Here is a 16,599-nt window from a genome sequence, read left to right as displayed (position 1 = left end):
AACATTTCAGTTGTTTGAGATGACTGCTATCAGAATATATTCCTATTGAAAGTATATGATAAAGAAAGGGCTTTAATTTATTATTTAGAAGACAGGAAACAAATTATGAATATAATTTTTTGATATACAGAGTTCCTGCAAACTAATTTTTAATCACTTTTAGTTTTTATTAAGTTTGTTATTATTAACCTTTATTTTCTTTAAATGTGTTATTTAGAAGTTTTTTAGAGAGTGTCTCTGTAGTGCCTGTATGATTGTGACACCACTATAAAAGTACTATAAATACTCAGATTTTTGTTTTTCATTTCACAGGGCGCCAATGCCTCGGCATTAGAGAAAGAGATTGGTCCAGAACAGTTTCCAGTCAATGAGCACTATTTTGGATTAGTCAATGTAAGTATATGCTGATACTTGGCTGTCAGAGTTAAGGTTGAAAGGAGTTTTAAAGATGATGAATGCATTTCATAACCAAAAGGGAAGTTGTTTATTTGTACCAGTAGACTTAATGCTGGAAAACTTTCATTTGGTATTTTAAAATTATCCTTAGTAGAAACAAAATTGTCTGAAGTCTTAAGAGACTCAGCATAGTTTCTAACTTGTCAGCTTGCTTTTTTTTCTATTTTGTCTCAGCATTTTCTCGTAATCTGAATTTCACATGGCATGTACCACATAGCCTCTACTCTCTGAAAATTATTTTAAGTGTCTAAATATAAGTTTTCCAGGTGTACAGCTAGAAGTACAGTTATGTTACTGCCGCCTTGTGTCTTGAGGATCCTTCACAATTTACTTCACATTTTTTCTGGTAGTAGAGATAAAAGAGTATAAAACATTACACACACACACGTACATCTCAATCTGATTGTGACAACGTTATGAAAGTACTATAAATTAATGATAGTAATTAATTTAATAATTACGCATTATTAAAGCTTTGGAAAATTTTCTTTATCATGGTAGTTTAGCTTTATGCTTTTGTACTGTATTGCTAAGCTAGATCCATGACGAGTGGCTTAAAATGTACATAGTGGTGATAATGTGCATAGTGGTGATAACATTTGTATATGCTATTGAACAACTTGTGTCACTAAGTATAAGTGTGTAATTGCGTTGTGTGAGATTTCTTACACGATTTGAGGAAAGCAGTTAGAGTGGTGTGTCTGTTTCCTTAGCTTGGGAATCTTCTCTGTAAGTAAACTACACTTATAATAGAGAATCAGCAGGTTGCCCTGTTCTTCTCTTCCCCGAATGTAGAGAAGACTACATTATTGCTACCCTGGCGTTCTTTTCTGGAAATTGCTCTTATAAAATGCTATAATGCTATTAAAAATAAACCTGCCAAGAGTCTGTCATGGTAAATAAGAAATTTAGATCTCCAACCACCATCCCTGTCTGACTTCCCCCCAGTTTCACTTGCCTCCATTTTTCCAATATGGACAATCATTTCTGTTTTTCTGTGTCCTTCGTTTTAATTTGTTCTTCCCCAAAATCTTCAGCAGTCCTTAAAAAAAGGAAAAACGAAAACACCTAAGGCAAGCCTCGCACTGTCAGTTTCCGCAGTGTCATCCCCTTGGCTCCTCTTCCCCGTCCCTGCGCCTCTTCACACACCTCGAACGTCCCTTTGGCATCTGTCTTTCTCTAGGCGCTGTGTGCTTACGTGGTTTTCCCCTTGGCTTTATGGAGCACATTCTATTATTTCTCCAGGAAGCGTGCGTGAGGGGTGAACTCTGGGAACCTGGCGTGGGCCTCCCTGCTGGCCTGTGGCGACGCCCTGCGGCTGCCCGAGCGCTGCCCCGCCAAGGCGCCAGCCCGTTACCTGGCGCAGCGGGCCCCTGCCGCAGCCACTGCTCCCCCAGCAGTGTGTTTCAGTGCATCTGCCTGTTCTGCTCTGTACCTTTGGCTACACCCCAGTTCTTCTACGACAAAATGAAATTAAAAGAATGTTCTGGTAATGTTATGACTAGATACCTAGTCTAGCATTCCTTCAGTTGCTTGTGTTGTTGAAAGGACTTAGACAGTTCTGATTTTTTTTTTTATGTTTATATGTGCATACAAGAATTAAGGTGTAGGCCAGAGGTGTGGGGGTGAGAGGTTTCACTAGAGAAAAGAGTGGGGAGCAGAACAGGCAAATCTACTGAAATACATTGCTTAGGGAGCGCCAGGTGAGACAGGTGAGGTCTGCTGCACTGTGTATGTGGGTTAGCCCCCTGGCTGGGGAGTCACACCCAGATTATAGAGATGACAGCTCAGAGACTTAACACCTGTGCCACCAGGGCGGCCCCAGTGCTGATTCTTGAGCTCTGGATCTGTATGTGCCTCCTCTCTGCCATCTTTAAAAACAAAACAAAGAAAAACAAAAAACTGGGGAAAATTTAGGATATTCTCTCAACAGTATCCTGAAATTCATAACGTGGCTTAATCTCCCTTTGCTATTAATTTGGGCTTTATGATTTATTCATATTGATGATTCATTTCTTTCAGTTCTTGAACATATTTGATGCCGTTATTTGGATAATTTCCTTCCTATCAAAATGATTTCTCTATTCTGTTTTTTTTTTTTTTTTGGAGACATTATTAGTTGTACTTTGAAATGCTTAGACTGATTTGTCTGTTCTCCTACTTTTAGCTTGTGCCTTTTTAGTCTACATTTTAGATTGTTCAATTTTTTTTTGTCCAGCTCAGTGCACCTTTTGTTTCATTATACTTCTATTGTTTGATTTTGTTTCATGGAGGCAATAGTGTTTGCTGTTTCTTTTCCCAGTAAATATTAGTCATAATTTTATTGTTCTGAGATTTCCTTGTATTTACTGGATTGCTACTATGATTTAAGTTATTTCTCTTCTCAGCTTTAAATTTTTTTTGTTCTAGTAGAAACTTCCTTAATTTCATTCATAAATAAAAGTGAAGGTCTAAAAACTGATGAGGGCTTTTATGTTTATGGGAGAAGCTTGTCTGCCATAGGTTTCACTTAAAGGTTGGTCCCCTTGGCTAACCAGGCCTTTTAAAAAGGGCAGCAAGCATACAGTAGTTGTAATCTTTTCTCTGGGCTCTTTACTTTCTGGTGGACTCACTGCTGTGAGTGCCTCACTGCTGTCTCAGTCTTGTTGAACTTCAGTGATAGGAAACAAAGACAAGTTAAGTGCCTTGGGTCCTTTCAAAGATTTATTATCAGACTTGTGTTTTTAGATGTTCTCTTCTCCACCCTGACCTCAAAAGCAAACAAAAATCCAGAGCCTTCAGAGGTGAGTCAGTGTCTCTGTCAGTTACCTGTCCCCCACAGGCACACTGGCTTTGTTCTTTTTCTCTGTCTGTCCTCTTCCATAAAGTTGCTGTGACCCAAGTCGGTGGCTGTCCTCTTTGGCCTTTGGAGTTTATCTGTAATCTGTTTTTTCATTGTCATTTTATTGAGGTTTCATGGGGAATTGAGTTAAATGAATATATTCAGTTTTCTCTTGCTTAATGAGCTCTTTGTACTCTTAATATCTAAAATAGTCTTATTTACATACAGAATGTTTAGGATCAAAGACCTCATTTAAATTCTGAATATGGCAAAACCTGTTTCTTCAGTTTCATTATTGCTTTCTGTGGCTGCCACACTTCTTAGGTGCAGAATTCCCATGGTTAATATGTGTCTTTAGTAAAGTTTTGCCTACTGGATGGTGTCCCAGAGAGCTTATTTTCTTTAAAACAAAAATATTTTTTTGAATTATTAGAACCTTTAACCTCCAGTATAAGTATTTCAGTCTCTTTTTTTTTGTGCGTTTTTTTTTTGTAGCTAACTTCTGAAGAAATTATAAAAAATCATCAAAGATAAAAATCATATATTACTTCTAAAGCTTAAAAAATTTTGTTTATTGTATGTTGATTTTAATTTAACCCCGATGTCACTCAGTATTTGTCAGTCAGCCAAATATATCAATTGTGTTTTAAAAAACGGGTTTCTAAGAAGATACCATTTTTTACTATTCTTGGCAGATCAGTCTAAAATCAAGAGAATAGTATTTGTGCTTCTCCTTAAGGCTGAATAATAGATTAAAATCAAGAGAAGCAGGAGATAGAAAAGCTAGGAAGAGACTTTCAGAGGAAGCTTTGTCTGTCCCATCTAAAGATTCATTTAACAGAAACAACAGTTTCTGGTCTCTACGCCTAGTTATTTTGATAAAGAATTGCAATTTCTAAGGTAACCAGGACTTTGGGTGATTGAACATCTGGAATTATACTCATAAAAGAACTGGTGCTCAGAGTAGATGTAGCAGAACTAGTACAGTGATTAACTTTTTCTGTGATGTATATTCTCAGGCTGTTTTGAAACTGTAGTCTGTACCTTTAACCTTTTCTGTAAGTCCTGTTGTTCAACTCAGATTAACATCACTCTTATGTTCCGTTTCCCTCAGCTCTTTGTTTATTTGTTGAGTTAACACAGTATAGTAATCTGTTAAAAATTAAGGTGGGAGCTTTTTGGGGTGGGGTTAAGTCGCTTAGTTAAGAGGTCAAGATTTTAACTTTTTCCTCCTTCCCTCTGTCTGTCAAGTAATGTTGTAAACAACACTGAAATGTATGAATAATGCAAGTTTTTAAAAGAAACTTTATGTTAATCTTTTCTAACAGTTGGATTTTGTTTTTATTCCCATCAATCTGTTCTTAGCTAAGTATGCATTTCCAGGTCCATTACAGAAAGTATATACTGTAACGAGTTCTTACTAGACCTGCCTGACTGAAACCCTTTTTCTGGCCATTGAGTGGTACAGTCAATAGCACTTGTCTTTGGTAATAGTACATATATTTAGGAGACTAGAAAATAGGCCTTTAATTTTTTTAATGGAGAAAAGAAAAATAACCACAGTTGAATTAATCTAACAGGATATTCAACAGAGTGGTGACTCAGTATTGTTAATGGCAATCTATTTTCCGTTATTTTCAATTGCAGATATTTTTAACTTGGAAGAATATTTTCACAAATGATAGCTTTTATGGCAATTTATTCTTAATGAATGATAATTTTAGTGTCCATTACTATAATTTGTTTAATATGTAGAGTGGGGATTGCCTATTGGTTTATCTCCTGTGGACACATTAATATTCTTGATGTTAGAAAAATCAGAGTCACACTAACATGGTGTAGTTATTAGAGACCATCTTGAGCATGCAGTGAGGTTTTTGAAGCTTTCTCTTGCTGTAAAATATCCTACTTACATGTCAGTTGGTTAGTCAGCTTAATTCTTTGAAAACAAATTGTTTTAATCTGATAAATTTGATTGCCTTTCCCCCTTATATCTTGAGCTAATAAGTACTTATAATGTTAAAGTTGATGGTAGAGAGTGATTAAACTAGTAGTATCTTTACTTTTTTGTGTGTAGCCTTTACTCTTTCAGTAGCCTATGTGGTTCTTTATTAAATTTATTTTTTTTTTGAAAGATTTATTTATGCATACAGAACTGGGGTAGAGGCCAGAGGTGCAGGGGTGGTGAGAGGCTTCACCAGAGACAAAGTGGAGAGCAGAACAGGCAGATCGACAAAGTACACTGCTGAGGGGAGCAGTGCACAGGTCAGGAGTGGTCTGCCGCATCATGTGGTCACCTTCCCAGGGCTGGGATCGAACTCATGCTGAAGTGGCTCCAGCTTCTTAGTGCTGTGCTTTAACCCGCTGCGCCACCAGGGAGGGGCTCTATATTAAATTTATAATATAATGAACCACAGCACATAGGATGTTGGACTCAATAAATCTATTTGTGAGGCTACTATTAAATGTGCACTGCCCCACAATTTTCATTGTAAAATTAGTATTGTGTTCCTAGAGCATCTTATAAAAGACTGTTTAGTATGTTTTGCCAGATTCATTACTTAAAATTCTGGATTCACATACCATATAGAGGAGAGACATGAAAATGATGCTTTTCATTTGTGGTTGTATTTTCTCTCAACCTGATGGTCAAGGTTACTTAAGGTTTGCATTATTAGAAGTGCCAGAGAATGTTCACATTAAAACTGGCAAAATAACTGTCCCATGTAATCTCTGACTTGGTTACCACTTATATAAAGGCATTGTGATTACTACCCTAAGGAATTTGTGTAGTAGAGAAGATATTTCCTGTAAGGAAGCATGAAGCAGTGGAGTAAGGGCATGGGTGAGGAATGGATGTCCATGAGAAAAATGGAAGGATGCTTTTGTATTGGTTTGCATGCTGTTGTGAGGGTGTGGGTATAGGTAATGTGGAGTACAGTGAAACTAATCAGAAACTGTGGTCAGGGGAGGATCTTCTCTTGGGAGAGGAGGTTCATCGGATAAGGCACTACCACAACCTCCAGCATAAGGGACTGCTATTAAAGCATTTTGAAACATTTTTAAAAGGCAAAATTGTTGACATAATGGTGGTTAAAATCTGTAGTCTCAGAATGAAATATGAAAGATAACCCATTGGGGTTTTAGGAGATGAAAATATTAGAATTTCTAGTGGTCAATCTAAAATAAAAGACATATTAAACTTTGCTCATTCTTACTAAATGGATAAAACTGGCACCCAGACTCTGAATGAGTGAAATGGGCCCATGTTGGTTCAAGTTTGACAGTGGGAAAGTTGATAGTATCACCCTCTCTCATTCATTTATGCTATTGCAAACTGTTTAAGTGTAGATTATTATTTGATCTAATTTCAGCTAATCTGATTTCTTCAATGAATAACTTTAAAAGATTGTTTTAGAAATAACTATGGTGATTATTTACTACCTAAGTGTTTGATATGGATTAGTCAGTTCTTTACATGATTCTAGCAGGTAGGGTTATCATCTCAAACCCCATTTTATAGATGAGGGGCTTGATCCACTAATTTCCCAAGGTCAGACAGGTGAACCGGATTTTGAACTGTAAAGTGTGGCTCTAGGTAATATATGCTTATGCTGCGCTGCACTCAAGGCAGATCTTTCCTAAATGAATTCACACAGGGTAGAAAGGATCAAAATCTTAAACCATAGTTTAAAAGTAAAGGTTGTCTTTACTTTTCACTTGGACCTATATGTGGATCTTTGTGAAAACATCTTTTACAACCTTGATTTTCATTAGAATCATATATCCAGGTAACTGAACAGAAGCTGGCTGTGTCACATCACTATATTCAGTCTACAACCCACAGTTTGCAGGTGGCTGTACTCAGTCTCATTGTGCTCATTTAAATATTAATATTTTTATTAATATTAAATACTTTACCCATTTGCAAAGTTGGCTTTTCATTTTGTTGATTACCGTGTAGAAGCCTCTTACTTTGATGTAGTTCTCCTTGTTTTTTTTTTTGCTTTTTCTCTTTTCCCCATTGTCTTGACCCTTTTGTCATAAATTACTTGACCACATGCACATGGATTTATTTCTGGGCTTTTGTTCCATTCTGTTGATCTTTGTGTTTGCTTTTATGCCAATACCATATCTTTTGATTATTTTAACTTTGCAATATAGTGGGAAGTCAGGGTGCATGATGCCTCCCTCCATTGTTTTTTTTCTCAAGGTTGATTTAGCTATTCAGGCTCTTGTAGTTCCATGCAAATTTTAGGATTGTTCTGTTCCTGTGCAAAATGACTGAACTTTTGATAGTAATTTAATCTGTAGATTGCTTTGTTCCAACAATCCCTTTAAACCTTAAGGAATTTCTTTTCATTTATTTGTGTTTCCAGTTTCTTTCAATAGTGTATTGTAATTTTTTTGTGAACAGGTCTTTTGCCTTCTTGGTTAATATTTATTCCTAGATGGTTTACTCCTTTTGATGCAATTATAAATAAAATTAGTTTCTCTTTCTTATAGTCAAGTGTATACAAATGCTGCAGATTTTTATACATTAGTTGTATATCTTTCGATTTTACTGAATTCACTTGATTGCTTTTGGTGGGCTCTTTTAGGGTTTTCTGTATATAAATTTTGTCACAAGTAGTAATATTTTTTTCTTCCTATTCAATTTATATGCCTTTTACTACTATTCGTGTCGTATTGCTCTAGCTAGAACTTCTGATACTGTGTTGAATAAAATAAGAGAGAGTAGGCATTGTTATCTTATTCTGCTCTTAGAGGAAAGGCTTTTAGTGCCAGATCACATGGCTAGTAGGAAAGAGACTCTTGATTTAGGTTTTAATTCTGTATCTGAAGTCTGTGTTTCTAAAAGATCAAGAATAATGTGATCTGGCATTTCAGAATTTTAGTAATAATTGAAATGCTGTCACATTAATGTTTTTAATTTAACATTTCAGAAGGTTTCCCTCCCCTTCCTTTTTTACAGTGTCTAACTAGTACTTTAATAACTAGTACTTTAATAAGTACTAGTACTTTAATAAGAAAGAGAATTTAAAAAGAACAAAATTATCCAGAATCCTAAATCTTAGGTAATCTTACTATTCAAGCTGTATTGTTCTTTGCATCAGTTTTCATAAAGGCTAAATTTATTGCAAAGGTTTTCTTGTAATTTTAACCTAAAACTGATACCTAAAGCCTCCATTTAAATGTTAAGATCTACACTCAGATACCTTTTAATTTATGAGAATCATAAAAATCTTCTCTTTTCTACTCTCTCACAATATACATGGAAGTTCTTTCTCTTGAAAATGTGTTGCCTTAAATTTAACGCCCCCCCCCTTTTTTTTTTCTATTCCAGTTTGGGAATACGTGCTACTGCAATTCAGTTCTTCAAGCACTTTATTTTTGTCGTCCATTTCGGGAAAAAGTTCTAGCATACAAGAGTCAACCTAGGAAGAAGGAGAATCTTCTTACCTGCTTAGCAGATCTCTTCCATAGCATAGCGACTCAGAAGAAAAAGGTTGGAGTAATACCTCCCAAGAAGTTCATAACAAGATTACGGAAAGAAAATGGTAAGTGGTCTACTTTGTACTATATTGCTTATGTAAGAGGAAGGTTAAATATTACAGCATACTACAATTCAGGAAGTATTGACTGAGCATCTTCTGGATGCCTGATAGTATAGTAGTCATTAACAGACCAAAAATGATGTTCTTGTCTTCAGAAAATGCTACTTTAGTGGGGAGGTACTCACACAGTAATTAATATGAGGTGTAATTTATGTTTGAAATATGGTGTACAAAGATCAAGTTTTATCTGTCAGGAAATGAGAAATAACTATTTTATGGCTTGTGTGGTTTTCTTACCAAGAATAAGGTTTTTTCATACATGATCTTTCATTTGTTAATTTTGTAATACACTTACATATAGTAACTCATTTGATCATTATAATAACCTCGCATAAAGAGAGTGTTATTTCCCCCATTTAGCTGTGGGGGGGGGGGAATCTAAAACTTAACAGGAGTCACATTCTAGGGAAAGGAAGGAGACAATCAAACCTTCTGACTTTGAGTAGGTAATTCTAATTCCCACCTACACCTTTAAAAACAAGGTGATTAATAAATCCTGACTGTCCTCTTTCTTAAAATACTTTACATTAAATTTTTATGGCAAATTTTAGCTTTAGGACATTTTACCTCACTTTCCTTGAGGTAACTGAGAAGTGAATTACCACACTTCTTTTTCACAGATGACTAAGCCCAGTGTTCTCTCTAATGTAGTATATGTTACCTCAGAAAAAATGAAATGCTATTTAAGTAACATGTAGAGTTGTGAGTTTCATTTAATGTAAGCATTTCAAACATTATGGAAAAAATTTTGAGTGATAGTTTTAGTTTGTTTTGTTCTTTATCCAGCAGAAAGATATCCACAGAATGGATTTGAGCAATTTTTAAGGTTCCTTATTAAATACAATAGGCAGTCCTGCTCTTAACCACTTGACACTGTTTGTTACCACTGAATTAAGATAAGCCTGGGCCAGACCATGTTTCATCAAACACCATAATATGATTATAGACTGTTTTTCTTAAATGTAAGACACATTAAAGAATGTTTTCTTTTTATTCACATACAAAATGTAGAGCAGTTAATTAATTGCACACGTTTTTTGTCTTTCCTGATGGAAGCTAAGCATGTTTATGTTCTTAGATTACAGATCTGTATATATCCCCTGTTTTTAAGAAAGCCAAATACTACACCTCAGGAGAGAAATCAAAAACTGTTTAAAAATAATGATGTTAAAAAATTTAATTAAAAAAGCCAAATACAACTCTGTTATACTGTGAACTGGGTGCTTTTTATTATTTTTGTCTGTATGGTTTGAAACTAAGCATTTTGTCCTAGTAGAAAGTTTATGCATAGAGTAACTGAACATGTTATCCTTTCTCAGCAATTTTATTAATGTTTTGGGAGCATTTAATATCAGAAACATGAACTTTTCATAGAACACATACTGTTCCCTTTTCATTTAATAGTATATTTATTTTGACCACTTTGAATATACTGTATATGCTCTGTTTTAGATTGTGCTTCTATAACAAAAATAAGACTAGATGATTTAAATAATATCCATTTAGTTCTGCAGACTGACAAGTCTGAGGTTCAGGTGTCTGTGGAGAGTCAGTGTATGATGAGGGCCTTTTAGCTGTTCTCTTACATGGTGGAGAGAGAGAGAAAAGTCAGCTCTCTTATGTCTCTTCTTATAAGACACTAATCTCAGCCCTCAAGACCTAAATTACCCAACAAAGACTCCAGAAAGCATTACTTGGGGCTTAAGGTTTCACATATGAATTTTGTGTGTGTGGCGGAGGGATATATACACTCCATAATGTAATCTTTAAAGTATGTAGTGATACTTCAAAATATTTAAATTGACTTTCATGCTAAACACAGAGCTCAAGTTACTGTGTTTCAGGTTCTGTGTAGTTAAGTAACAGTGGCTTTATGTTTCTTTGTCAAAGCTAAGATATTTTTACCAGTATAGCTCAATGTTTTCTGAAATTTTTGTGTTTAGGTCGAATAATTGGATATATAGTAGCCTTTTTAAATACTTTATTAAATGAGACTGATTGCAGAATGAATATTCCATACTTCTCTAAAGTTTCACTTCATTTTGTATACTTCAAGAACAGTATTTAACAAAGTATTTCTTATTATTTGCTAATGCTGTTATTTTTATTTTTTAAAAAGATTATTTATGCATACAAGAGCTGGGGTGTAGGCCAGAGATGGGGGGATGAAGGAGGACAGTGGGATAATTCACCAGAGACAGTGGGGCGCAAACAAGGCGGGTTGACTGAAGCACGCTGCTGAGGGGAGCAGTGGGTAAGGAGACGGGAGAGGCCTGCTGGGCCTAGCCCATAGATCCTTGGCTGGCCAGCCAAGGTGGTTGAACTCTTGCTGCAGTGGCAGCTGTGTGATGCTGAGACTTAACCTCTTGTGCCCCAGAGAGGCCAAAGTGCTAGTGTTTTAAAGTATGTTTTGAAATACATCTTTGGTTTTTGAATTTTTCCCTGATAATTATGTAGGGCATAGAAATAAAAAAAGATTTAATAGTTTCTCGCCTTCAGCGACTTTGTTTCCTGGTTCGTTTTAAATATCTGGAAAATGCCCATTTTCCAGAATTCCACTGTCACTGTGGGACTGGTCTTAAACCTGTTTCTTTACATGTTATGTTAAAAAGAAGCTTCATGTTCTCTATCTATATTCTTCATAGATATTAGGGTCATATTATTTTAACCACTCTTGTTTTTACTACAACCATTTTGATATCCCTTGGAAGTAATCTGCTCTAATTTCTATTTAGTAATGAATTTTTGTTTTTTTAAGTTTAATTCATATAACCTAATCATAGCATTAGAGAACTGGTATATTGCTCTTATATATAATATGATCATACTTGTTTGTTCCACAATGTGTTACCTTTGAAGATGGGAAAAGAGCGACATGTTTGAATTGATTAGTTATTACATATTTAGTTTCTAGTGTGTGCTAGTTAGTATGTAGAAACTAGGGATAGAGATATAAAAAAGTCTCTGCCTTCTGGAGGTTGACATTCTAGTATAAAAAACAAACACAAGTAATATAATGCCATTGCTTTAAATAAAAACAAAGCAGAAAGAGGCTGGAGAAATAGCCAGTTGCTTGTTTAGAGCTAGGTATGTTGGTGGTTAGAGATTTGGAGATTGGAGGCAAAATTGTCTGCAACACAACAGAAATCGCAGTTGCCCTGAGTGTTTGAAGGGTGGCAAGAATGCGTTAAGATAAAGAGAAAGTTAGAGAGAAAGTCAAGGAGCTAGAGCTTGGGTTTTATTTTGAACACAGCGGGGAACTGTCATAGGAGGATTGTGAGCAAGTGGGTGATAATGTTCTGGATTGACTGGGAAAAGGTGCCTTTGGCTCCTGGGCAGCATTGGCATGGTGGACATGAGTGAATTGCACGTGCAGCTTGAATTAAAACCAGGAGACCAGCTAGAAGGCTAGTGTAGTAGTAGGTGAGAAATGATATCATCTAATTTCCTGTAAACTAGTAACAAAACCCAGGCTGGTGATCTTATTAGGTTAGCTAGAGGTAACTCACTTAGAGAGCTTGGGATCATTTCAGATGGGCTCCGAGTCTGATCAGCTGGCATGTGTGGCTCTGTGGGCCCTGACACTCACTGAATCTTAGTGGACATAGTGTGGGTTGGCCCAAACTTAACTCTTCTCATGTCACCTTAGCAGTTTCAGTCTCCAACTTTTTCATTCGTTCATTTATTCATAAACATCAGGTACATCTGATACATGGCAGGCACTGTTAACAAGTGCTGGGGATACAGCGCTGAAGGAGATAGAAAATGGCCTTGTTCTCAAGGAACCTGTATGCTATAGCAGTGTTTCAGGTACTGTAGAGAGGTGTAAAAGTAAATATAAATACAGATCTAAAAAACTACATATTTTTCAGTTTTGCTCTTTTCTCCCCATTAACACCTCTTAAAATAGATTTGAATGATTTCCCATAAGTGATTTTTCTCCAAAAGCATCAAAGATACTTTTTATAATGAAATCACAAAATGAATGTCAGTAGCCATTTATGAATTATAAGGAAAACAACCTATTTTTAAGCAATGATTCATCTTCATTTTTTCTGCTTTAATGTTGCTACTGTATCAAGTCTGTAGTAGCTCATCCATTTATTTAATAATGAAATTGTCTCTCTCCCACTAGACTGTCAATTCCATGATGGAGGGAACCTATTTGTTTTTGCTCACCATTGTATTCCCAGCACATAATCCAGTTCCTGGCACATAGTAGGTGCTTACTCTAAATATTTGTTGAGTGAATGAGTGAATGAATGGATTTAATTTTCCAGAACAAGTTAGAATTCCACTTTTGTCATTATGCTAGTTAACATAGAAGAAAGCAAAGTATACGAAAACCAAGATTTAAACAATCAAATGTAATATAGCTTATGGGGCTTGTCCTGAGGTCATTTGGTAAGTGTTGTCTCTGTGCATGCTGTCCTGCTTAGTGTTTTAAAACATGAAGTGGTTGTTTCTAGCATATTCAGTATACTATATCAAACTTGAACTATACATTATTTTAAATATTTCAACAAAATATAAGAGTATTTCCTTTGGTTTATTTTGCATCTCATCTAGAGCACTGGAATCAATTGAGGTATTTCTGCCAGTGAGAAATTGTGCTGTATCCAAAGACCATCTCAGAAAAGGCATTTAAACAAAAACATGCACATATTTTAACTTTAACAAAATGCATGTATGCCAGAATAATTTTTTTTTAATGGAAAAATGAGTCTACTTTAGATTGTGGCATTGAGCCGCTGTGTGACTGTCCACTGTGGTGAATTGCTTGTCTCCCAACTTAACTACACCCTTGTCGGTGTTTATAAAATCCTTTCACTAGCCTTCTCCCATTGTCATTCTTTTTAGTTTCTTCCATAACTTTCCCCATTTGTTTTTATTTTTCTTAAGCCCTCGTATCAACTCTACTATAATTTTTTTCCAATTCCTCTCATTGCCCCTCCTGAGGTTGGATAACCATCTAGAGTTTTTACTTGGGGAGAAGTGAGTGAGTGAGAGATGAAATCCTTGGTTTTTAAGGGGTTTTTATGGAACTTAAGGAAGTTGCATAGATACTAAAAATGTCTGAGGGTGGAGAAACAATAAATCAGGCAGTGTTGAGGGAAGTTTCACAAATGAGTTTCTATATGTAAGTGAAAGTAATGGTTTAGAATTGGCATCAGGGAGTTAGAAAATGTTCCCTGAGGTTGAAGAAATAGGAGGATGAAATCAGGAAGTGGTTCTTTCAAGGAATGGTAGGAAGATAAGAAGGACAAGAAAGAAATGAGGTACAATAAGTGATGAGAGGAGTATAGTCTAGGAACTTCAGGGCTGAGGGAAGGAGAATTGTATTCAGGCATGGTGATATAGTGCTGGGAAGGCAGGAGTAAAAGTAAATTGATTTCAGATATCTCAGCTTACATAAAGAGTGGTCCAGTGCTGAGGGTTCTAAGCAGTAGTTGACATGGTCCCAGAGAGAGAGAGAATATGGCCAGGAGGTGTTCAGTTCATCTTGCAGTGTCAGGAAGTGCCATGGATGTGCACTGAATTCTGTGGGGAACTAGGTTTGGCTGATGGTGTCACAGTGCTTTGAATCTGTGATCTCCCATGGCTGGAAGTCAGCATACCAAATTCAAGATGTTCTGTCCACACGGGTTAACTTTAATGCGGTTACAGTAACTTAGAATGTAGGGCTTTTGTTCTTAAAAAATAACAGTAAGGAGTTTGTTTTATGACTAATAAAATCTCTCCGAGGACAAACTTATAGCGGAGAAGTAACATATGTATGTAGTTACAGTTTTAACACTATTTGATTTGAGATCAGAGCGTGACATCCCTGTGGCATACACATGATTAGAGATGGAACCATAAAAGGAATTCAGCGTTGCTCTAGCAGCCGCTCTCTAAATGGGATACTTGTTTTCACACCAAGATCAAAGCTATTCTTTATCTCCTTTTACCATACATCTCTACTTTAATAACTAAAAAGTTTTATTTTTACAATAACTTTGTTAAGGATGAGGGTATTCTAATTTACAGACAGAAACAAGGCCCTTTGATTACCAGGGTGTTGAAGTTTTCTCATTTCTATCTTGGTGAGTTCTGTTTCTCTAACTTGTTGATTTCAAGCCCTTTGCCTACTTTGTATTTTACATTGTATAAACTCTGTATGCTAGAGATGTTAATTTTCAGGTTTAACCCTTTCTTGAACAGTTTTTTTTTTTTTTGGTAACACAGGATTTAATCTTATGAAGTTTTTTCTATAGTTAAAATGGTTATTTTTCTTCTTTTATCTGATTTTGCTTAAATTTTCTTCCAAGTTTGTGTGCTTTCATTTGAAAAAATGTAAACTATAATCTTTCTGGAAGTTATTAAATGTGCATTGAGGATCTAAAAGTTTGATTATCTAATTAGGTAGCTTTCTCAGTGTGTTTTGTTCACCTTGCCTTAGCTGCGTGTGTGGGGCTGGGTCCACACTGGCGTAAGTACTTTATATGCAGCTTGGTGAGTTGAACTGCTGGATTTGAATCCTGACCCTACTGTTTCTTTCTTTTTTTCCTACTGTTTCTTAACAGTGTGACTTACCCCTTCTGATCCCATTTCCTCTTTTAAAATAAGTCAATAAAGCAGTGTCATAAGCTTGTTCTGCTAATCCATTGAGATACTGTAGAGGGTAAAGTGCTAAGTGTTCGGGACTATTAGGATTTCTACTGTGTTTACTAAAATGTTTGACTTACAGGGAGTATCTCGTGAAGGTACAATAAAGTCTTACATTCGGATGGGACCTGGGTTGAATAGATAATTTCTGATACCATTATTTACTAACCCTTAATGAAGAGCAGAGTCATCTGGAGGAGGTTTGAAAAGTTCCAAGTTGTAGACACATTATCTCAGGCTTACTAAATCAGAATTTCTAGGCTATGTGGCCTGGTAATTTATAATTTTAATAAGCCTTATGTGTGGGCTTATTTCATTTGGCTTTGGCAAAGGTTGTCCAGCTTCTGCTTTAAAACATGTTATATTGTTGTTTTGAAAGTTCAGGCATATTTGACTCCTTTTTAAAACTGCCCTTCAGCAATAAACCAAGGGGGAAAGTAACTGAAAATGCACATTATTCTATAAAGTTCTATAGTTGCACCTTAGCATGTAGAGTAATAGAATGTTCTGTTGGCCATGTTGAAATTTCGATGGAATTTTAGAAGACACTAAATATGGGCAGATCTGTTAAAATTGTATGGCCCTTTGTTCTGGGAGTTTTCCAGAGTGCCAGTAGTGTGAAAATTTGTCATAGCGATGCTAAGATATTACTTGGTGGTTTTTTTTTTTTTTTAAACCATTCTCAAGAAAACTGGATTTTCACATTATATAACTGAAGAAAGCAGAAGCCCATGAGAACCTAGATGTTCTCATTAGAGAGATGTCAGTTTCTAGTGTATTTATGAATTATAACAAAAATGACTACACAGAAACACTTGTTATATTGTTAATGTTTGTGGGATAATATGTTAGATGAGCTAATTTTAAAAAAGCTTGTTTCTTTTCTCTCTCCATTATGTAAATATCTGAGGATAGGCTTTGCCTTTTTCTCATTAATGTTAAAATTGATCTTATTTTAAAAAATTCTCGGCCCTCCCTGGTGGCGCAGCGGGTTAAAGCACAGCACTGAGAAGCTAAAGCTTCTGTATACACAAATAAATAAATCTTTAAAAAAAA

At 35.7% G+C, this 16,599-nt stretch overlaps 1 protein-coding gene across 1 annotated transcript in view; it reads left to right on the top strand.

The window, feature by feature from the left end:
- Nucleotides 1-311: 311 nt before the first annotated feature.
- USP12 (ubiquitin specific peptidase 12) overlaps nt 312-16,599 on the top strand; it is a 32,453-nt gene continuing 16,165 nt past the window's right edge. The window contains exons 1-3 of the mRNA XM_012723314.1: nt 312-393; nt 8,625-8,838; nt 13,031-13,113. The gene's annotated coding sequence lies outside the window, so the exon portion shown is untranslated. The remainder of the gene's footprint in view (nt 394-8,624; nt 8,839-13,030; nt 13,114-16,599) is intronic.

This window comes from Condylura cristata, unplaced genomic scaffold (assembly GCF_000260355.1).
Source record: "Condylura cristata isolate star-nosed mole 26May11 unplaced genomic scaffold, ConCri1.0 scaffold00010, whole genome shotgun sequence".
NCBI classification, from domain to species: Eukaryota; Metazoa; Chordata; class Mammalia; order Eulipotyphla; family Talpidae; genus Condylura; species Condylura cristata.
Note: the sequence above shows the minus strand (reverse complement) of the source record. Positions and strands in the feature narration are given on the sequence as shown.